Here is a 24,798-nt window from a genome sequence, read left to right as displayed (position 1 = left end):
AGCAGTCGATTACCATCTCTCAACTCCTTGAAACCTGCTTGATTTTTTTTAAGTCTGATCAATGCCTGCCAAGCAGCCTGAGCACAGTAAACCAATCATGCTGCTGTGCCATTCTTTTCAAGGATTTTCATGTTGTCGTCTTCAACCAGAAACTCACAGAGATGGAACTCAGCCAAGATGGAAAAACCCTCTGGACTTCAATTTTTCCAACTCCGGAAATCACGTGAACCAATATTCATTTCTGTGGTTCTTGTACTGTTGCTACCCATAGTTGTAAAACTCTTTTTTCCATTCCCCTTTTCTATTCACAAATGTAAAATTACAATAAATTACCACCATACAAGGGTGTTTTTTTCACTGTCCTTCTTTGAATAAAAACAGCAATAGCTCATGATGCCAGATTTATGAGTAAAGAGTTTGTAATGAAATTCCATATTAACATTTTCATCTTTAGCTGTAAAAATCTCCCCATCCAGTCCTTGTCAAGACAACATTGTCGCACCAATACAGCCTACTCTCTCTGCAGCTATTACCTAGGCAGCTTGCAAACCCTTCTCCTTTCACCCAAACTCTTCCCAGGATATCCTTGTTCCTAAAGGTTTCTTGTAGATAAAGCAACTTAATGCCTTTAAAACTGCAGCAATTATTGTAATCACTCCATTCACATGGATCCAGAGTAATTCCTTCAGGCCTTAGGCCTTTTGCCCAGGATTTCACCCACTGTAACCCATCCTGGGAACATTGTATTGAGGCTCCCATACCCCGCCCCCCAGGGACAAAAAGCCCCGGAAAATCCCTGAAACCCCACTTTCTCCCTCCCATCTCCAGGGTGGAGGCTCCTCCCTCTCCCCCAGACTCTCCAATATCCCCGGCCCGGACTCACTCTGCATAGCAAGATCCAAAACTCAACATCATCGCCAGGACTGACCACCGGAGAGAGTGAGGGGGAAGGATGAGGGAGTGAGGGGGAGGGGAGGGGGAGGGGTGGGAGAGTGAGGGGGAGAATAATGAAGGGAGGGGTGAGAGAGTAAAGAGGAGGGATGAGGGACTGAGAGCTGGGAGTCAAGGGAGTGAGCAGGAGGGGTGAGAGAGTGAGGGGAGAAGTGAGGGAGTAGGGGGATGGGTGAGAGAGTGTGGAGAGTGAGGGGAAGGGGCAACGGAGTGAGAGGAAGGGAGTAAGAGGAAGGTAGTGAGGGGGAAGAGAGTAAGGTGGAGGAGCGAGGAAGTGAGGTGGAGGAGTGAGAGAAGGGGATGAGGGAGTGACGGGGAGGGGTGAGGGAGAGAGGCACAAGAGTGAAGGTAAGGGGCAGGGGAGTGAGGGGGAGGGGAGAGGGACTGAGGGGGAGATGCAGTGGAGTAAAAGGGATGGGAGATTGAGAGGGAGGGGCATGGATGGGAGAGGGAGGACTGGGGGAATGAGGTGGGAGAATGAGGGGAAGGGGTAAGGTGAGGGGGTGGGGTGAGGTAGTGAGGGTGAGGGAGTGAGAGAGGGGTGAGGGAGTGAGGGGAGGAGAAGTGAGAGACAAGGTAGTGATGAGGAGGGGCATGCGAGTGAAGGGGAGGGTTATGGGAGTGAGGGTGAGTGGTGCAGGATTGAGAGGGAGGGGCGCAGGAGTGAGGGGGATGGGCAGGGAAGTGAGGGGGAGGGGCAGTGGAGGGTTTTTATTCATTCATGGAATGTGGGCTTCGCTGGCTAGGCCAATATTTATTGCTCATCCCTAATTGCCCTTTGTCCCTTCCTAACAGCACTGTGGGTGTACCTACCCCACATGGACTGCAGAGGTTCAAGAAGGCAGCTCACCACCACCTTCACAAGGGCAACTAGGGATGGGCAATAAATGCTGGCCCAGCCAGCGAAGCCCAAATCCCGTAAATGAATTTTAAAAAACTATCTTCCATTGTGCTAGGTATGAGGGGCAGGGTAGAGAGGGGGAGTGGGTTGGGGAATGAGGGTGAAAAGGATGGGCAGGGGAAGTGCGGGGCAAGAGTCAGGTGGTTAGAGGAGGGGTGAGAGGAATGAAGAGGAGGGATGTGGTGTGAAGGGGCAGGAGAGTGAGAGGAGGGGTGAGGGTGAGGAGCAGGTGAATGACAGGGCGGTGAGAAGGAGGGGCAGGATGTGAGGAGGAGAGGCAGGGGAGTGAGTGGGAGGGGTAGGGTTAATGACACATGACAATGGAAGGCTAACAATAGGCCATGGTGGCATCTTCCAATGCTTTTTGACAATGACCGCGGCCATTGTTGTGCAGCCAGGAAGAGCAGGAGCTCAGTCCAAGGGGGTATCACTAACTTTTTGATGTTGACCACTCCATTGCTGTTGATGCCTTTTAAAAGTCCCCGTGGTTCCCAGCCACATGCCTGGTTCGCCTGACGTTATGTCATGTGCTGCTCAACCAAACCTGCTGCCGTTGCACCATATGCGCCTTGCCCCTCAGCTTTCCCCCTTAATCCCACTGGCTCCCATTCTGCAAGTCACCCTCACCGATGCGCCATCTGTGTGCACTATTGATCAAGGAGTCAATTACTGCAGTAAGGAGAGATGGCATAGAACCATAGAAAAGTTACAGCACAGAAGGAGGCCATTTGGCCCATCTTGTCCATGCCAACCCGAGGACACCCAGGTGCCCTTTCTAATCCCAACTTCCTGCACCCGGCCCTGCAGTTTACAGCATTTTAGGTGCAGATCCAGGTACTTTTTAAAAGAGTTTAAAGTTTCTGCCTCTACCACCAACTTGGGCAGCAAATTCCAGACACCCACTACCCTCTGAGTAAAAAAGTTCTTCCTCATGTCCCCCTACGCCTTCTGCCACTTATCTTGAATCCATGTCCCCTGGTTCTAGAATTCTCCACCAAGGTAAACAATTTTATCCTTTTCCATTCTATCTATTCCCCTCATAATTTTGTACACCTCAATCAAGTCACCTCTCAGCCTTCTTTGTTCTAAGGAAAATAACCCCAACCTATTTAATCTCTCCTCGTAGCTACTCTTTTCTAACCCTGGCAACATTCTTGTAAACCTTGTATTCTTAACCTCACACCAAAACAGCTAATCCTTTAATATCCTCTGAGCTCTCCATCAAACTGTAGACTTACAACCCTGCTGCTGGGATAATTGTAGATTGAGGAAAGCAGACGACCATTATTAATGATATAATGATAGCCCTTAGGATAACATCAACAAATCCCTATTGCAACTGCTAGAACAGGTGTTTTTCAACTCGCACTGACACAGGCAGGCGGTTTTTAATTTTTTTTTTGAAGGTTGGGGTTTTAATTATATGATGGTTCTACATACCTTATCCCCCCTTCAAGAGCATTTACATCTCTGCCATAAGTTTGTGACTCCCACACTGTGGAATATTATCCTTGCAATAGCAAAAACTGGGGTCTGTTTAACTGTACTGATTTAAACAGCCCTGCTGAGTTCAGGTTTCTCCACGTGTAATTCACACACTGTCCCTTACTGATGAAAATGGGGCCAGGACATCAGATCAGGGTCTTGTCTGCTATTTTTAAAGATCCATAGTCTCCACAACCCTGCAAAAATCCAGTTTCTTCTCTCCCTCTGTGTTTCTATTAAGGAGCCTCCACCACCCCTCCATACCAGGAGAGGAAGGAAACAAAAGGAAAGGGTTGTGTTGTTGGAAAATATCACGCTGATGGCTCCCAGCCCTTGACGTAGGCTTAGTACAACAGGATTGCACTGAGTTGGCATTTATTTAAAGTTCACTCTGGAAGTTATCCCTGCATTCTGTTTACAAATACACCATTTAGCACTGATATGTCAGTTTCTCTCACCAAAAATCAAAATCGATCTATATTCTTGCTGTCTTAATTGACAAGTAGGAACTGGAAGAAATATGGTAGGTCTAACTTTTTAAATTAATAACGAATTGAGTTTTTGATGTGACTGCAGAGCTTATACTTTGGTTCTGAAATTTTTGGACTTTGAGCCCTGAAAAAAGTAAGGTTGACTTTTATATGGTGTATATGAAAAACTATGGTTTTTAGGCCAAAAATCAACTTTTACTTGAGACTGACTTTTACACGAGAATATACATTATAAACCTATTCAGTCTCTAAAATTCAGAGTAGCTTACTATGGGTTAGCTGAATTGTTTAGTAATACTTATGCAATCACATCAGCGCTCTGCATCTTACAGAATTACCTGGAAAAACTCAGCAGGTCTAGCAGCATCGGCGGAGAAGAAAAGAGTTGACGTTTCGAGTCCTCACGACCCTTCGACAGAACTCAAGTTCTGTCGAAGGGTCGTGAGGACTCGAAACGTCAACTCTTTTCTTCTCCGCCGATGCTGCTAGACCTGCTGAGTTTTTCCAGGTAATTCTGTTTTTGTTTTGGATTTCCAGCATCCGCAGTTTTTTTGTTTTTATCTCTGCATCTTATCTGATCTCAGCCATCAGTTCAAGAAATCAAAACATGGGATGCAAGAAGGCTATTTAAAGAGAAGTTCCACCATTGTTTTCTTTTTAACACAATGTTTTGACAATATCAAAATGAATAATGGTAATTTGCATTTTTACAGTGCCTTTAACAGAGAAAATATCTCAGAACACTTCAAGGCTTAATCACACAAGAGTGGGCACTGAGACAAAGAAGGAAATATTAAAGGTTTGGCCAAGCAGGTGAGTTTTAAAGAAGATCTTAAATGAAGAGAGGGAAATGGAGAGGCAGATTTTTAAGGAGCGAATTCCAGAGCATTAGGCCTAGACAGTTGAAGACATACCTTTGCTATGATCTCAGTAGAGACCAGTAACTTTTTTTTTAATCTTAGAAGGTTCCTCAAATGAGACCATATGGGTAGAACTTAAAAACAAAAAGGGGGCAATCACATTGCTGGGAGTGTACTATAGGCCTCCAAACAATCAGGGGGTGATAGAGGAGCAGATATGTAGGTAAATCTCAAGTAAGTGTAAAAATAATAGGGTAATAATAGTAGGGGATTTCAATTTACCCAATATCAACTGGGATAGCCTTAGTGTGAAAGGCTTAGAGGGGGCGAAATTCTTAAAGTGCATCCAGGAGAGTTTTTTGAGCCAGCACCTAGAAAGCCCTACAAGAGAAGGAGCGGTATTGGACCTAAGCTTAGGGAATGAAGTCGGGCAAGTGGTAGAAGTGGCAGTGGGGGAGCATTTCAGGGATAATGGCCATAACTCAGTAAGATTTAAGGTAGTTATGGAAAAGGGCAAAAATGGACCGGAAATAAAGGTCCTGAATTGGGGAAAGGCCGATTTCAATATGCTAAGACAGGATCTGGCCAGAGTGGATTGGGAACAGCAACTTGTAGGAAAGTCTACATCAGACCAGTGGGAGTCATTCAAAAAGAAAATAGTGAGAGTTCAGGGCCAACAAGTTCCCGTAAAGGTGAAGGGTAGAGAACCCTGGATGTCAGGGGATATAGAGCATTGAATAAAGGAAAAAAAGGAGGCTTATGGCTCAGATACAGACAGCTGAAAACAACGGAAGCCCTAGAGGAGTATAGAAAGTGAAAGGGGTACTTAAAAAAGTAATTAAGAGAGCGAAAAGGGGGCATGAAAAAACACTGGTGGGCAAGATAAAGGAAAACCCCAAGGAATTTTATAAATATATTAAGGGCAAGAGGATAGCCAGGGAAAGAGTAGGGCCCATTAGGTACCAAAGTGGCAATCTGTGCATGGAGCCGGAGGACATAGGTGAGGTTTTAAATGATTACTTTTCATCTATGTTCACTATGGAGAAGGACTATGTAGGTGTAGAAATCAGGGAGGGAGACTGTGATATACTTGAACAAATTAGCATTGAAATGGAGGAGGTATTAATGGTTTTAGCGGGCTTAAAAGTGGATAAATCCCCTGCCCTTGATGTATCCCAGGCTGCTGCGTGAGCAAGGGAGGAGATTGCAGGGTCACTGACACTAATCTTCAAATCCACTCTGACCTCAGGAGGGGTGCCAAAGGACTGGAGGACAGCGAATGTGGTACCATTATTCAAGAAGGGTAGTAGGGATAAACCAGGTAATTACAGGCCAGTGAGTTTAACATCAGTGGTAGGGAAGCTATCGGAAAAAATTCTGAGGACAGAATTAATCTCCACTTGGAGAGGCAGTGATTAATCAGGGATAGTCAGCATGGCCTTGTCAGAGGGAGATCATGTTTAACAAATTTGATAACATTTTTCAAGGAGGTGACTAGTGTAGAAGTTGATGTAGTCTACATGGACTTCAGTAAGGCAAGGTGTTGCATGGGAGACTGATCAAGAGTGTAAGAGCCCATGGGATCCAGGGCAATTTGCCAAATTGGACCCAAAATTGGCTTAGTGTCAGGAGGCAGATGGTGACGGTCGAAAGTTGTTTTTGCAATTGGAAATTTGTGATGAGTGGTGTACCTCAGGGATCGGTGCTGGGACCTTTCTTGTTTGTAGTGTATATTAATGATTTAGACATGAATATAGAAGGTATGAATAGTAAGTTCGCAGATTACATGAAAATTGGCGGTGTAAATAGTGAGGAGGATAGCCTTTGTTTACAGGACAGTGTAGATGGGCTGGTAAGATGGGCAGAGCAGTGGCAAATGGAATTTAGTCCTGAGAAGTGTGAGGTGATGCATTTTGGGAGGACTAACATGGCAAGGGAATACACAATGAATGGTAGAAACCTAGGCAGTACAGATGATCAAAGGGACCTTGGCGTACATGTCCATAGATCCCTGAAGGCACAGGTAGATAAGATGGTTAAGAAAGCATATACGATATTTGCCCTTATTAGCCGAGGCATAGAATATAAGAGCAGGGAGGTTTTGTTGGAGCTATATAAAACGCTAGTTAAGCCACAGCTGGAATACTGTGTGCAGTTTTGGTCACCACACTATAGGAAGGAGGTGATTGCACTGGAGAAGGTGCAGAGGAGATTCACCAGGATGTTGCCTTGGCTGGAGAGTTTCAGCTATGAAGAGAGACTGAATAGGCTGGGATTGTTTTCCTTAGAGCAGAGTAGGCTGAGGGGGGACCTGATAGAGGTATACGAAATTATGAGGGGCATTGATAGGGCAGATAGGAAGAAACTTTTCCCCTTAGCGGATGTGTCAATAACCTGGGGGCATAGTTTTAAGGTAAGAGGTAGGGGGTTTAGAGGGGATTTGAGGAGGGATTTCTTTTCATCCAGAGGGTGATTGGAAACTGGAACTCACTGCCTGAGGGGGCAGTAAAGGCAGCAGGAACTCTTACAACATTTAAGAAGTATTTAGATGAACACTTGAAATGCCAAAGCATACAGGGCTACAGGCCAAGTGCTGGAAAATGGGATTAGAGTAGATAGGTGCTTGATGGCCAACACGGGCACAATGGGCCGAAGGGCCTGTTTCTGTGCTGTATAACTCTATGACTCTATGAGAAAGTACAATGTGCTCACCAGGATGTGATCCTGAGGCTACTCTAAAGCTAGGTCCCACCGAGGTGTGTGTCTCTGCGCTGGTGGAGGGTGTGGGTGAACGCTGTGACGGGACTTCAGGAGGGTGCCTTCAGATTCCTCTTCACAGGTTCCTCCGGGGCTTGATTGGAGGCCCTGGGTAATGGACTCTCTTGGGAGTTTCCCAGATGTGCCTGTGAAAGCAAGAGGAGATAATTAGTGTATGACAGTGGCCTGTGAAAGAGGACACATCACTCATGTCATGGTTGTCTGATGGATGTTGTACTGCTGGATCCTCACTTGGTAGAGCACCACCGACCTCACCGTCAGCACAGGACCGATCCAGATCCTCGTGGCCAGCTGGATGGCTCTGTTTTCAAAGTCTATGAGGACATTGATTTCAGGCATTCCTTCACTGGTCTGCGACCTCTCCCTCTTGCTGTGTGCTAGCTTGTCCCGCATGGATAGAAATGGAGAGAGTCTAAGCAGAATGCCTGCCAGGCCAAATGATAAGTATGCCTGGCCTGTATGGGTGGTGAGTGGTCCCATGGATGGGATGAGGACAATGAAGGTGTGTGTGAGAGTGAATGGTGATGTCCCTTGAACTGGCAGTGAGGGCCCTGTGGATGTGTGATGGGTTTGAGTGTGTGAGTTGAGAGCAATGAGAAGAGTGACTTTCCCTGGTGGAACGGATGAGACCATTCATGCTGTAGCAACACCAGGTGGCTGTTCTATTTTGTAGGGCATTGGTGCTGACCAATGCTGCCAATGTCTCCCATGCTGGATTGGTGATGCAGCAACCATCCTAAGGCCAGAGCGGGGTTAGAGGGCATCACGGCGGGCCTCCATGCCATTTAAAAGGTGCTTGAGGGATGCATCACTAAAGCGGGGGGATACAGTCTTTTTGCCTTTCGGGGCCTTTTCCTTTTCCTTTTCCTGTATTCCGTGCAGGCAGTTCTGGGCTGGAAGCACTGAGTGAGTGCTCAGCTGCACTTAAAATACGGCGTCCAGCATGATGAAGCAGCGAGATGATGGCATGGTGGCTAGTGAGAGCCCATCTGCCATGGAAACAGTACGTTACCCAGGAATGCATAATTAATACAGTGTTTGGGACAATATGGCATGAAAAGCCACCATTGCGGCCAGTGGGTAAAACATCATTAGTGCAAATCTGGGACAATTCCACCCCCTGAGTACAGATCCTCAATGGCTTTGGCTGCGTTCTGGACGCTACCCAAAGACTGATGGCATGCCAGCTCCTCCGGTGACATCCAGCTCGCTCCTTCACTATCCAATATGTCCTTGAATGTAGGCATTTTGCAGCCCACACCCTCCCCTCTGCCAGCCACACAATCCCATATTGATGGAGGTGAGAATTCCCAAGCAGCTGTTCTGGATGATAGCTGCCACTCCTGACAGGAGACTCCGGCTGGAGGCAGCCATGTTCCATCCCCTGATCAGTCCCTGGTAAAAGACAGGCACCTCTGTGAGGGGACACGGAGACCAGCCCCCGCTCCCACCCCCACCATCCCCCCCCTCGCTCCCCAAGCTTTGCCCACATCAGGCAGTGGTCCAGGCATGGCACTGGCTGAATGGAAGCTGTCAGAAAGCAGGGGTATGCCTTAGAAACGTAAAGGCGGTTGATTCTGGACATTCCTCCTCCAGACCTCACAAAGGCGAAAGCACTGAAGTTTGGATGGAAATTTTGTCAGATATAGAATGCGACCAGGTCCCTCAACTGCCCATAAGGAAAAAACAGTTTGGGCCAGTATTCGTATTTGCCAGTTTTTATTGATTTTTCCTTCTGAGGCTGCCTGGTGGTACGGGGTACCACCACCCTACTGTGAGGAGACAAGCTAGTCACTCATGACCCTATACTCCCTCAGCAGCCCAGCAAGGAACGTCTTGAGCCAGTGCAGTTCAGTTTGGCTCACATCCTTGCTCATGCCCACTTTCTTTAGTGCCAGCTTTGACCAGCAGCTGAGGGTTGTCACGGTGACCCAATCTGTCGGCTAGGAATTCCCAAAGTTCCACAAGAGGGATGTGCGGTGTATGAATTTGAACCTGATTAGTTTTGGAGTAGTTGCTATCCACAGCAAATTTAACTTTAAATCCCAAATCCACAATTCATGTCACAAAAGGGTCCTATTGTGTTCTGATCTACAAGCTACAATCAAGTGAGAGAAAGAGATAGCAAAACAATCATGTGTTGTGAATTAGAGTATAATTTATTCATTAAAGATGTTAAATATATTAACAAAAGGTGGTGAAGACAGCAGGATATTCTTATTCTGCACCCCCACCCCCCCCACCACCACCCATCCCCTTGCCCCCCCCCACACCCCCGCCACAGCCTGAGGGTCCGGATTCCCTTGAGTGCTGACAACACAGGCGAAGACTTGTTTTTGTCCTGATCTGATGTTCAGAAATGTTGTCACTATAGGAGCAATGCTGAAGCTATGTCAGCGATGTTTCTGAGCCCTCTGAGGGTCTCTCTGCCATATTAGGGCACAGTCCAATTTAACCCTTTCCATTGTCTAAAGGTGAGGTGACTTACTATTTCTCCACCTTCATGGTTGAAGTTACCACGGTGGAGACAGGAAAGACAAGGAAGGATGATGTCTTTCTATTGATATGGTTGCTAAGTTAATGTATTAGAATGGCTACCCCTAATTAAATTATACATGTACACTGGCTGTTATCAATATAGGGAGGGCTTCATGCTGTGAGTAATCACTTGTAGTCAGGACCTTTATTCATTTAAGACTGTGAAGATCTTGATTTGTACTTGGTGTATGTTTAAAGAAAAAGTTTGTTGTAGTGTCTCAGACACACTGTCACTAACTGCTCACAGAATGCCCTGCTTGACCCATTTCACAGTTGCTGCCAAGCTGTTTAACTGTTTAATTACCTCCTCTCAGTAGGCAGGAATTTAAGCTAGTCTATTTAAAATGTGTTCAATATAAAATCTCAAACTGTTAATCCTAATAGTGGGTAGGGTGAGGGGGTTGTGGGGGGGACATGAAGATGTCCATCTCACTTGCAATAGACAATAAATTGTCCCCAGTGCCCTTCACCGATACCCGGTCCTCCTCCAGGTTATTGCCATCAGCAACTGACTCATTATCCCCACAGGGTGCAGTTGGCGGCCCACATACACCAGCTAGAGCTACCTCTGTCATCACCCCACCCCTAAGTTGATAGCAGAACGGTCCTTCTTGGGTTCCTCCAGGGGTCTGGACCAGAGGCCAGCAGTGGTTCTAGGTCCTGCACTGCCTCAGGCATCCGGTCACACAGCGACTCTGGGAAAAGCTCTGTCCCTAGTACCAGTGTGCCCAGCACCAAAGTCAGGGACGAAGAAAGGGAGCCTTCCCCTTCCCTGCCACTGCCCAGTAACCAGCGTGTGGGGCAGTTTTGAGTTCTTGACGGGGTCGACCAGGTCCAGGGGGATAACAGCACATGGCTCTGTTCAACAACATCAACGTCACCCGCCTCAGGTTGCTCAAGTGGTGACTGTCAATGTCTTATTAATTACATTTTTAAGGGTTAATGGCAATTACATTGTTTATCAGGTGATGGGTATTTGTCCCCTATAAATGGGGATAGCTGGGACACTGTGGGGGTTGGAGTAGTGCTGGCGGTGAACTAAGTCAATAAATATTGTCCAGCGAAGAAAGCAGCTATGTATTAGCTTTAAGTTCACCAACTGACATGGATCTGATTAACATTGGTAGTGGAGAATGGTCAGCCTAAAGGTGAAGATTGGAAACTAAGATACCTTTTCAGAAAAAAACATTGTTATCAGGGTTACTTTGGAGAAGAATGACTGAAACCAATTGTAATATATCAGGGTACGATTGTCCACTGTTCTGTGAAGCTGAACCATATAACAAATGGAAGAATGAAATGGATATATGGACACGGGTTACATCCTTACCAAAAGCAAGATATGACCTTGGCACTTTCACTCCCCACCAAAAGCAGGATCAGGTGAAAGTATTTTCTGAGCGAGAGGCTCATCAATTGGACGCTGAAAAAGATTTGGGTAAATACTTAAAATTTATGGGCAAAATTTATAAGAAAGATGACCTGTTAAATGCACATGAGACATAGCTAGATTTTGATAAATTTAGGATGGATGGTTATTCCATAGAAAAATATATCAGAGAATTTAACAGGTTATATACAGGATTTCAGAAATTCTATTTGGAGATCCCTAATTCAGTGCTTGCCTTCAAATTGTTGGATTGTGCTAAAGTGTCGAACATGGAAAGGCTCCTGGTCTTAACTGGAGTTGGATTCTCAGAAAGAGAGATGCTTTTGGAACAGATGTCTGAAGCTTTAAAAAAATTTCTGAGGAAACTTTTATTTCCAGCCACTTTCATGGAACCAATGGAACCTTCAGCAGTAATACAAAAGATAAAGGATTCACTTCTGGCAGCATTTCGTGACTGTTTAGAAATGGGGCACAATTATCAATATGAAAGAAGAACCACAAACAAAAGAAATGAGGATAGGAACCCTTCCAGTAGCTCTAACAGATGACAGGAATTGGGTAACTATGGCAGGAGAATAAGTCCCAGGAATAACCAAGGAATGGTAAACAGGAGCTTTAGAGGTGACTTGAAATATCATAATGCGATTAACAGTCCAAAATGGAATAACAGGGTTTTTCAAATGACACGTGACAAGGAAGGATCGGGAGGGGAAGATGATGACATTGATCAGTCAGAAGCAATTGTGCTGGTCACCAGAAGTTTTAGTCCTATGATGGGTGTTCTAGTGGCAGACTCATTCAATTGTGCTGTGTTAGACAGCGGGTGTAACGCCATTGAATGTGGAGGAGATTGGTTGCTACCTGGATTCTCGAAATAGTAAAAACTAAAGTAAGGTTAAGGAATATGAAAGTTCTATTTACTTCAGGATTGGGAATGATAACAGTTTAAGATTACTAAAGAGAGTGTAACATAGCCAGAATAAGCCATTTTATCAGCACAGAGGTAGGATCCAGTGAAATACCCTTACTATTGAGTAAGCTGTCTATGAAAAAGGCTCACATGAAATTAGATGGAACATGATAAGGCAATTGTTTTTGAGAAGTATGTAGATTAATAGTTTACGCAATGGGGACATTATTGTATCCCCTTAACAAGACCTAGCATTTCTAATCACCATGTTAAAGAAGCGTAGGAGCTTTAAGGAAAAAAGGCAAATTGTTTTAAAACTACATCTGCAGTTTGTCAACCCATCTTGCCATAGGTTAAAAATTCTACTAAAGGATGCAGGGATAATGAATATGCTAAACTTAGAGAAGAGATCAGTGAGAAATGTGACATATGTAAAAAATATAGGAGGACACCATCAGAGCCTGTAGTGAGTCTCCCATTAGCAAGAGACATTAATGAATTTGTAGCAATGGACTTAAAGTTCTGGGATAAGGACAAGAACATTTTTCTCTAGTACTTCATGGACATAGCAATTAGATTCAATCTGACAACAATAATATCTAGTAAAGAGAAAACGTAATTGTGGAAAAATGGATAGGAACTGGACTGGGGTTACTGGCTAAATTCCTAACTGACTATGGGGGAGTAGGGTGGGGGTGGAATTTGGCAATGGTGAGTTTAAAAGTGTGTGTGAAAATATGAACATGGTTGTGATGAACGCGCATATGGAAAGTCCCTTTACTTATGGGGTTTGTGAAAGAAATCATGCAGTAACTGAGGAGATGTTTCACAAAATCTCAGCTGACCAACCGAGCTGTAAGCTGGTGTGGGCAGCCCATGCCGAGAATTCATTTCAAATGGTTGGGGGCTACAGTCCCTATCAATTAGTTTATGACAGAAATCCAAAAATATCTCGGTGATATGGGATTGTCCCACTACCTTGGAAGGGACTATGATTAGTTCAACCTTTTCTGAGCATTTGAAGGTCCTGCATGCAGAGAGAAAGGCATTTATCAAGGCTGAGGTTTTGGAGAAAATCCAGTGAGCCTTATGGCCTCACAATAGGCCATCAAAAATACAGTTTAATACAGGGGACAAGGTATATTACGAAAGACAAGGGCAGAAGGAATGGAAAGGCCCAGGTAAGGTTATGGGCAGTGATGAAAAAACAGTAATTTTACAACATGGCTATCAAACTGGTAGAGTATATTCCTCGAGGTTAATTGGCACTGATTATACATTTACAGAATCTGAACAGGTAACAGAAAGCGAAGCGGCAGCAAATACTTCATATACACATATGTTGGACAAGTACAAGGAGCAGATTATGGCAGATAAAGAGCTGCCTGAATATGAACAAAGTACCTGAAATACAGGATGAGGCTATTTATCCCAAGCAGCAACTACCCAAAGTTGGCACTAGAGTAACTTATATGCCAATCAGGGCCAGTGAATGGAGGGCTGCCATCGTTATTGGGAGACCAGGAAAAGCCACCAGCAAATACAAACATTGGCTGAATGTGCAAGATGAATGACATAAGGTAAGACCCATGGATTGGTAAAATGAGATAAAGATGTTGAAGGCCAGAAAACACAGTGTGAATTCTGAAAGTGGACTGGAAAGTGGTAACAGATGGATATGCACAGAAAAGGTATTTTCCTGATGATACATATAAGACCAAAGCTAGACTAGTAGCTCAGGGTTTTGAAGAAAGACCTGGTGATCAAGATGTCAGGATGGACTTTAAAGTGAGCTTGAAGATTTTAGCACCCATTCCTGGGAATGTAAATCGATTGATATAAAAGCTGCATTTTTGCAGGGTGAGAAATTTCAAAGAGAAGTGTTTTTGAAACCACCTAAAGGAGCAGGTGATGTGGAAGGGAAACTGTGGAAATTAAACAAGTGAGTTTATGGGTTGAATGATGCATCGAGGGTTTGGTATTTCTCAGTTGGGTCCGTCCTGTTGAAAACAGGTTGTCTTCAGCTAAAAACAGAGCCAGCAATGTTCTATTGGTATCCCACAGAGAAACTAGCAGGCATCTTTATGATGCATGTTGATGATTTTCTGTGGGAAGGTTCTGCAGAATTTGAGTAATGGGTGATAAATAAAATAAAGTAGGAATTTAAGATTAGAAGTCAGGCTTCAAGGATGCTCCACAAATATTCCCATCCTCAATGACGGGGAGCCCAGCACATCAGTGCAAAAGATAAGGCTGAAACATTTGCAAAAATCTTCAGCCAAAATTGCCAAATGGATGATCCACCTCAGACTCCTCGGAGGTCCACAGTATCACAGATCCCAGTTTTCAGCCAATTCTCTGACAATATTCCAGCAATAGTACTGAAGACTTGTGCTCCAGAACTTGCCACACCCCTAGCCAATCTGTTCCAGTACAACTACAAGACAGGTTTCTACCTGGCAATGTGGAAAATTGCCCAGTACACAAAAAGCAGGACAAACCCAACCCGGCCAATTATTGTCCCATCAATCTACTTTAGATCATCAGTAAAATGATGGAAGGAGTTGTCAACAGTGCTGTCTAGTGGCACTTGCTTAGCAATAACCTGCTCCCTGACACGCAGTTTGGGTCCTGCCAGGTCACTCAGCTCCTGACCTCATTACAGCCTTGGCGCAACATGGACAAAGAGTTAAACTCCAGAGGTGAAGTGAGATTGACTGCCTTTGACATCAAGGCAGCATTTGACTGAGAATGGCATCAAGGAACCCTAGGAAAAATTGAGTTAATGGGTATCGGGGGAAAACTCTCTGCTGGTTGGAGTCATACCTAGCACAAAGGAAGATGGTTGTGGTTGTTGGTGGTCAATCATGTCAGTTCCAGGACATCACTTCAGGAGTTCCTCAGGGTAGTGTCCTCAGCCCAACCATCTTCAGCTGCTTCATCGATGACCTTCCTTCCATCATAAGGTCAGAAGTGGGGATGTTGGCTGATGATTGCACAATATTCAGCACATTCACAACTCCTCAGATACTGAAGCTGTCCATGTCCAAATGCAGCAAGACCTGGACAATATCCAGACTTGAGCTGATAAGTGGCAAGTAATATTCATGCCACACAAGTACCAGGCAATGGCCATCTCCAACAAGAAAGAATCTAACCATCGGCCCTTGACATTCAATGGCATTGCGCCCACTATCAACATCCTGGGGATTACCATTTACCAGAAACTGAACTGGACTGGCCATATAAACACTGTGGCTACAAGAGCAGGTCAGATGCTAGGAATCCTACAATGAGTAACTCACCTCCTGACTCCCCAAAGCCTGTCCACCATCTACAAGATACAAGTCAGGTGTTTGATGGAATACTCTCCATTTGCCTGGATGAATCCAACAATATTCACAAAGCTCGACACCATCCAGGACAAGGAGACCGCATGGTTTTTTAAAAATTCATTCCTTAAATCCTGTGCATGGGATGTAAGGAGAGAGGAAGAGAATGAGTGAGACTTCAAGGGAGGAGCTTTTCATGTTGCTGTTCTGCTGACTGCTTGCTTCTCTTCCGCAGCTATGTTTGTGCTAGGGGGAGATGATGGTGTAGTGATAATGTCACTGGACTAATAATGGGGATATGAGTTCAAATCCCACCACAGCAGCTGATGGAATGTAAATTTATTTAATAAATATGGAATATAAATTGTGACCATGGCAACTATCACTGATTGTTGTAAAAACCCTTCTGGTTCACTAATGCCCCTTAGGGAAGGAAATCTGCCATCCTTACCTGGTCTGCCCTACATGTGACTCCAGACCCATAGCAATGTGGTTGACTCTTAACTGCTCTCTGAAATGGCCTAGCAAGCCAGTTCAAGTGCAATTCGGGATGGGCAACAAATTCTGGCCTTGCCAGCAATGCCAACATCCCATGAAAGAATAAAGTGTGCCCCTGGAGAGGGAGTGCAAGGTGTCTACCAGCAACCTTTCATCCTTCCATGACTGGTGCACACTGGAGGTACCTGGAGTACATCATCAACACTGGGAATTTTCATTTAATTTATTGAGTTTTCTATTTTCTTTCATTTGAATTTATTGGCTGTGTCTCGTTAAAAGGGACCACCAGGGAACTCTAAGTTGATGACACCAGACAACCAGATTGGCAATTTATATAAACAGGTTTGCATTTTCCTATTGGGTGACAAGGTAATTGAGAGACCCTCTTAGCTGTCCCCTGGCTGCCAGATTAGGAGTGATGATGCAGATGTGAGGGGATGCAGTGATTCTTCATTCTACCAGCTGGGTACAGCACATGTACGAGGAGACAAAAAGGAGATGGGGACAAAAGAAAAACTTACACCAAAAAATTGGTGTAATACATAGGCCAGGATTTCCCGGTCAGTGAGCGGGGAGGCGGGGATCGCTCGTTGACGGAACTCCCGATGTCACCCCGCCTCATTTCAATTTTCAGGCCAACGGGTCGCAGCCAAATCAGCTGTGTGCCCGCCAATCTGTCAACGGCCTATTGAGGCAACTTAAGAACTAATTCAAATAGTTAATGGACCTGCCCATCCAACCTTAAGATTGGCGGGCAGGCCGGGAGCCCTGGCAGGCATTAGAAAAAGCATCAAACCTCAGCCACGGGCAGGATGAGGTTTCGTGTAGGTTTTAAAAAATGTAACTAAAGTGTATTTGAAAGTGATGATATTGTCCCAATTCATGTGTCACATGAGGGGACATGTCAGGGAAATTTTTTTTTTCTATTTTTAAGATTTTTTATTATGGAGCCAATCTCCCTGAAGCACTTCCTTGTGGATGTCACACTGGGCGGGCCTTAATTGGCCTGCCCATGTAAAATGGCGGCACGCCCTCAATTGCGGGCACCAATCAAATGTGTGCCTCCATGTGCCCGCTCCTAAATTTCCTCCCCAACAGGGAGAAAATTCTGCCCATAATTTTTATTATCTGATCAAACATCATCGACTGCATCATTCCAGTTGATTCTGTTAATCACTGTTAGAAAGACATTGGGTGGGATTTTCCACACCCGCCTGCAAGTCAATGGACTTCTGGCTGGGGCACCACCTCGTCCATGGCGGATCCCACACGCGTCGGGGCCAGAAAATCCTGGCCAATGAATCGGAAGATGAGGTGCTGTTCCTCCAGTTTGCATTGGGCTTCACTGGAACAATGCAGCAGGCCAAGGATGGACATGTGGGCATGAAAGCAGGATGGGGTGTTGAAATGGCAAGCGAGGGAGGTCTGGGTCATGCTGGTGGACAGACCGAAGTCTGGGTCATGCTTGCGGACAGACCGAAGGTGTTCCACAAATTGATCACCCAGTCTGCGTTTGGTCTCTCCAATGTAGAGGAAATCGCATTGGGGGCAGCGAATGCAGTAAACTAAATTGAGGGAAGTGCAAGTGAAATGCTGCTTCACTTAAAAGGAGTGTTTGGGCCCTTGGACGGTGAGGAGGGGAGAAGCAAAGGGGCAGGTGTTGCACCTTCTGCGATTGCATGGAAAGGTGCCGTGAGAAGGGGATGAGATGTTGGGGATAATGGAGGAGTGGACCAGGGTGTCCTGGAGTGAACGGTCCCTATGGAATGCCAACGGGGGTGGTGAGGGGAAGATGTGTTTGGTGGTGGCATCATGTGGCGGAAATGGCAGGGGATGATCCTTTGAATGCGGAGGCTGGTGGGGTGAAAAGTGAGGACAAGGGGGACCCTAACATGGTTCTGGGAGGGAGAGGAAGGTGTGAGGGCAGAGGCGTGGGAGATGGGTCAGGCACGGTTAAGGGCCCTGTCAACCACAGTGGGTGGGAAACCTCGGTTAAGGAAGAAGGAAGACATGTCAGAAGCGCCATCATCAGAACAGATGTGCCGGAGGTGAAGGAACTGAGAGAATGAGATGGAGTCCTTACAGTGTCTCCTCTATATTGGGCAGGCCAAATGCAGACTGGGTGACCACTTTGCGGAACACCTTCGGTCTGTCCTGCCTCTTGCAATTTCAACACCCCATCCTGCTCTCATGCCCACATGTCCATCCTTGTCCTGCTGCATTGTTCCAATGAAGCTTAACGCAAACTGGAGGAACAGCACCTCATCTTCCGATTAGGCACTTTACAGCCTTCTGGACTTAATACTGAGTTCAACAACTTCAGACCATGAACTCTCTCCTCCATCCTCACCCCTTTTTTATCCCCTTTTTTAAAATTTATTTTTATTTTTTATCTACTTATTTTCAATTTTTTTAATTCATTGTTTTATTTCTCCTTTTTGTGCCTTTTTCTATCGTATTTTCCCAACTACCGCCCCCTCCCCCCACCCCAATCCCAAAGGGCCACCTGTTATATGTTCCATGTTGTTCTTTCACAGAATGCTTACCCTTGTTCTGCTATTCACACATTCTGCTTTCTTAAATTTATGCCACTATCAGCACCCTCTTTAGCCCGTACCACTACCGTTATCACTCCCTTTGTCTTGTGTCCGTGACATCTTTGTCAATCTCTCCTTAGCCCCCACCTATTGCTGGCCTTTTTTCCAGCTTCACCTGCTCCACCCCACTTAAACAGTATAAACTTCATCACAATTCTACTTCTCTTTAGCTCTGAAGAAGAGTCATACGGACTCAAAATGTTAACTCTGTTTCTCTCTCCACTGATGCTGTCAGGCAGAGTTTTTCCAGCATTTTCTCTTTTTATTTCAGATTTCCAGCATCCGCAGTATTTTGCTTTCATCTTACAGTTAATAGTGGTGTTACTTCTGCACTTGCCCCTCAGCAGAGCTGGAAGGTGGAACTGCATAAGCTGCTCCCAAACCATGATGAAGGCAGGCAGCAGGAAAGTGCTGCCGATGCTGAGAGATGTGCGAGACAGGTGATGTGTCTTCCAAGAATTTGGCAATCACCTGTCTCTGAGAGAAGAAATGCTTTGAACTGCAGTCTCTCAATGGCCATGGTTGGAGTTCTTCAGTGTAACTGATCAAAGCATTTCCAGCTTGTCAGTTTCACTGAAGAAGCTCTTTCCCCTGTAACCCTGGTGATGTGCAGACACAATGAGGAAGCAATGTGCTGTTGCGCAAGAAGGCATTCATGATTAAAAAGGTTCCTCATTGCCTTTTTAATCGACTCCTGCCAGACGCACAGGACTCGGAACCCACCCTGGAAAAAGGATGAAGAGGATGAGATTCCATCAGGATCTCAACCAACGTCAATTCCTGAGAGTTTCTCACCCTGCACTCAATCTCACCCCCACGCTAGCTGGGAAAATTCTCCCCAATGCTTTAGGTCATTGAGCTTTCTTCAGAATTAGCAGAAATTCAAGATGTGACAGGTTTTAAAGCAAGAACAGAGGGCAGGAAAGGGAGGCAGGGAGGGAAGGAGAGAAGGGAAAGTCTTTGATAGGGTGGAAGACAGGGGTGATGAAATGACAAAGGAGATTACAGTGCAAGGGAAAGAGATCAGAATGGGATGAGTAAAGAGGCAAAAGATGAGGCTAGAAATGGCGACAGCAAAATCATTATCAGAACCTGCTGAAAGAACAAATGGGAGCATTGCTTATGATCTGAATTGTTGAACTCGATGTTGAGTCTGGAAGGCTGCAAAGTGCCTAATCGTAAGATGAGATGCTGTTCCTCCAGCTTCCATTTGGTTTCAGAGAAGGATCTGATGCTCAACAGAATTTCCTAATTAATGTGCAGGTCACAGAACCATGCACATTGGCAATCCTGAGATGAGGAAGCAGGGTTTACACTGTTACCTGGTTTAACAGTGACTGTCTTTAGCTTCCCGGACACCTCAACTGCTAAAGGGAATGGGTCTTTGCGTTCTGCAAACAGGTAATTGCTTGGTTTCAGTCCCAAACTCTTCTGAATTGGCAGAGCTGAGTTGGGTGGGTGAGGGGTGTCTGGAGGGTGAATTTGGAAAGTATTGTTAGGAATGGTAATAGAAGTTACAAAATTGTCCTCAGTGCTCCTATATTAGGAAGGGGAAATTATCTACGACTTTGTATCCTGATTATTATACAATATTTATGGTCCTGACATCTTTGGCTATTTCATCAATAGCCTTCCCTCCAACACAAGATCAGAAAGGGAGCTGTTTGCTGATGATTTTTGGAATTTGCAAATCTATCTACAACTTCCCCCAGTAATGAAGCAGCATACTGAAATGTCTGGATGACATCCAGGCTTGGGCTGATAAATGGAGGTAATATTTGCCATTGAGTCAACGTCACAAACAAGTAAAAGTCCATCCATCAGCCCTTGAACTCCTGCAGCACCACCATTGTTTAGTATCTCATCACCAACCTCCTGATGATCAGGGATGGCCATTGCCCAGAAACAGAACTAGACCAACCATTAGCTACAAGACAGCAGAGACGGGACAGGCTGGCCACTCAAAGCCACTTTACCATTCGAAAGGCTTGAGTCAGGGATGTGATCGAATATTCACCATTCACCCAGAGTTGCCAACTGGAATTAAATGTATTCCCGGAGGTTTCATCACTTGACTTGCCCCCACACTCCAGCCATTAGGTGGCCAACACATCCATCCTTGTGGCACACTACCGTCCCACACCAACTGGAAAGCAAAAACTCTCATTACCCAATTGGATGATGCTTGACCATCAACCAAACAGCCATTTTTTTAAAAACAAAAAAACTGCGGATGCTGGAAATCCAAAACAAAAACAGAATTACCTGGAAAAACTCAGCAGGTCTGGCAGCATCGGCGGAGAAGAAAAGAGTTGACGTTTCGAGTCCTCATGACCCTTCGACAGAACTTGAGTTCGAGTCCAAGAAAGAGTTGAAATATAAGCTGGTTTAAGGTGTGTGGGGGGGGCGGAGAGAGAGAGAGAGAAGTGGAGGGGGGGTGTGGTTGTAGGGACAAACAAGCAGTGATAGAAGCAGATCATCAAAAGATGTCAACAACAATAGAACAAAAGAACACATAGGTGTTAAAGTTGGTGATATTATCTAAATGAATGTGCTAATTAAGAATGGATGGTAGGGCGCTCAAGGTATAGCTCTAGTGGGGGTGGAGAGAGCATAAAAAATTTTAAAATATTTAAAAATAATGGAAATAGGTGGGAAAAGAAAAATCTATATAATTTATTGGAAAAAAAAGGAAGGGGGAAACAGAAAGGGGGTGGGGATGGGGGAGGGAGCTCAAGACCTAAAGTTGTTGAATTCAATATTCAGTCCGGAAGGTTGTAAAGTGCCTAGTCGGAAGATGAGGTGTTGTTCCTCCAGTTTGCGTTGGGCTTCACTGGAACAATGCAGCAAGCCAAGGACAGACATGTGGGCAAGAGAGCAGGGTGGAGTGTTAAAATGGCAAGCGACAGGGAGGTTTGGGTCATTCTTGCGGACAGACCGCAGGTGTTCTGCAAAGCGGTCGCCCAGTTTACGTTTGGTCTCTCCAATGTAGAGGAGACGTTAAAGAGACATGTTCAAAAACAATGACAGAAAAATACCTTTTTTCATGTCCCAATGATTTTTCCCCAGGGCTGCACACAGCAGTATCCTGGAGATTGATCTTCAATTCCTGGAGACTCCAGGCCAATTCTGGAGAGTTGGCTGTCCTACATTCACAAGGTATTGCCACAACAAACCTAACACCATCCAGTGCTTTATTGGTTCCTCTGCCATTGAACTCAACCTGCAATCCCTTCATCCTGCCAGAGTGTGGCCACAGTACTACGATTTATTTGACAGCAACTCCCAAATCCACAACCTCAGCTGCCTAGAAGAACAAGAGCTGTAGGTGCATGGGAACACCACGACCTGCAATTCCCCCTCCAAGTCACACACTATCCTGACTTGGCAATGTACCACTTCAAATAGCTACAATTCCAGTCAATGAGTTTAAACTATTAGACTCACCAGTATAGTACATAGCAACTTTAGCAGAGTTTTATAGTATGCTCTGGATTTCTGGTACCCCATGCGTTACCCACAAGGATAGATGCAGCCTCACTGTGTCCGAGAGAAATCTACAGGAGAAGGAACATTAACAATTACTTGTACATTGGTCTCTCTCTATCTACCTCGCCCCCCCACCTTGCCGAAAGTAGCTGCTCTGTCAATACATTCAACAGATCAGGAAGGTCAGAAGTTCAGTCCCTTCTTTGTGCTGAGTTTCCTGATCTCAGCTGGGAAGCAGTTCACATTACAGTTATCCTCATTAGCAATCGCCCCAAACCCCTTTCCTTTCATCACTCTCTGGGTTTCTGGAAGGAATAACATCAGAGTCTCTGTTTCTAGTCACTGTCTGTTAACACAATCATTCCATAAAGTGTCCAACACATGGATGGTCAAAGAGTGGATAAATTGTGCTGGCAGTGATTTCCTCCTTTTCGTCCTCCATCACAAGAACACAAGAATTAGAAGCGGGAATAATTTGTCCCATTGAGCCTGCTCCACATTCAATAAGATTACGTCTGTTCTGATGGCGGCCTCAACTTCACTTTCCTGCCTGACCCTCATAACCCTCAACTGTCTTTTTGATCAAAAATCGGTCTAACTCAGCCTTGAATATATTCAATGACACAACCTCAACTTCTGTCTGTGGAACAGAATTCCATAGATTAACAACTCTCTGAAAGAAAAGATATTCAGCACATCTCAATCTTAAATGGGAGAGCCCTATCCAGCCATCAAAGTCCCTCACTCTCTCTAATTTCTTCCAGCCCTACAACCCTCTGAGATCTTTGCGCTCCTCCAATTCTGACCACGTGTGCACCTGATTTCTATCACTCCACCATTGGCTGCCATGCCTTCAGATATGCCTGGGCTCTAAACTTAGGAATTCCCTCACCTGAGCTCTCCCTCTCTTCTCCTTTAAGATGCTCTTTATAAACAATTTGACCAAGTTTTTGGCCACCTCTCCGAATATCTCCTTATCAAATTTTTCAGGTACAAGAAAACTCCTAACAAAAATGAGAGATCCCAACACAGATCAGCACCTGAAACAGGAACAGTAAAAGGAACTACGCTCCATGTGATCAGATGGTTCACATGGTTGAGGAACAGAGAGATCACGAGGTGCTAATACATAGGGTGGAGTTTTCCATTCTCACCAAGTGTCTCACCCACTTCCTGAAAAAGCAGCAAAGACACCTGTGCTGACTCTGAGGAGGAAGGCCTGCCATCAGGCGGTTAAGTGGACAACAGTGGGCCTTCCTCCAGACTGAGGACCCAGAAGGCAACCTCCCATCTGCCAAGAGCTGCTAGCCAATCAGAGGCTGGCAGCTCTTGCACTCGGCAGCGTCACAGAAGATGTCGGGGCTGCTGCCGAAACAACAATCCCGGAGTCCCAGGATCAAGGAGCAACACAGGAAAAAGGCAAGTTGGAGAGGCTCTTTTGGAGTAGGGGTTGTGGGGAGAGCGGGGCCATCGAGGCCAACAGCAAGAACGAGGGTGTGACTGTCATTGGCCACCCCCTGGCCCATGTCAATGCCCTCGATTGTGCAGATTAGTGCAGATTGAGGTACACACCCCTGGCTGATATGCAGCACACTGTTATGACTGACGCAGTTGGTAAAGTGGAGTTATTTAAAAATCCCAGAGGGAGACTTTAAACAACTGTCATAACCTATAACTTTAAATGTTATTTTTGAGATGCAACTCTAAATTCAGGAATCAGACCATCAGTTCTCGAGGTTTTACATTAAACTAAACGAAACATTTTATTAATTTACACAGGTTAAAATACATATACACGTGGCTACAAATTACTACTATCATAACTTTTAACAAATTCCCAAGCTAATCTCCATTAAGGCAACAGCAACCCATAGACTTAACCCAGACACCAGGCAAAGCATTTTCACCTTACGGATTCAAAATGAGGCTCTTTCACTTGGTTCCTGTGGAGCCAGTCATAGGCTTGCAGCTGCCTTTTGATCTCACATTGCCTCTGCTCTGCAAACCCGAAAACTACTGAAGTTATACCTAGCACCCCCATTGAATGTTAATTCTCATTGTATCAACAACCTCTGAACTAAACCTCTCCAACAATAAAACCCCTTTCATTGTACCAACTTTATTAGTAATATAAACATATTGTTTGGTAGCTTCTAGAAAGGCATCAGTTTTCACCTCACTTCTTGAATGCTCTATTCAAAAAATGCAAATGAACGCTATCCCTCTTACATAACAAAGAAAGTACCCATCAAAGGACCTGGACTAGCTGGCTTTAATCCAATTAAGACACCCGCAGACTAAACCTCTATGTTAAAAGAAAAATATTTTCCAAAATATTATATACATTAATAGCCCCGTGACACCCACACAGTTTTACCAGTTGTGCAGACCACATGTTGGCAGGTCCTCTGGGAGCTTGGAAAATTGCAGTGAAGGTGGCAAATGACCCTTAATATATTGTGAATTGGCCACTTGAAGGACTCAAGCAGAGGTTGGGTTAGAAGGTCTACCATGGAGACATCCGGAGGAGGCAGGAAAGCATCAGGTATCAGTCACAATGCCAACCCACCAAATTTTC

The sequence above is a fragment of the Carcharodon carcharias genome, chromosome 10 (assembly GCF_017639515.1).
Source record: "Carcharodon carcharias isolate sCarCar2 chromosome 10, sCarCar2.pri, whole genome shotgun sequence".
Lineage (NCBI taxonomy): Eukaryota > Metazoa > Chordata > Chondrichthyes > Lamniformes > Lamnidae > Carcharodon > Carcharodon carcharias.
Note: the sequence above shows the minus strand (reverse complement) of the source record.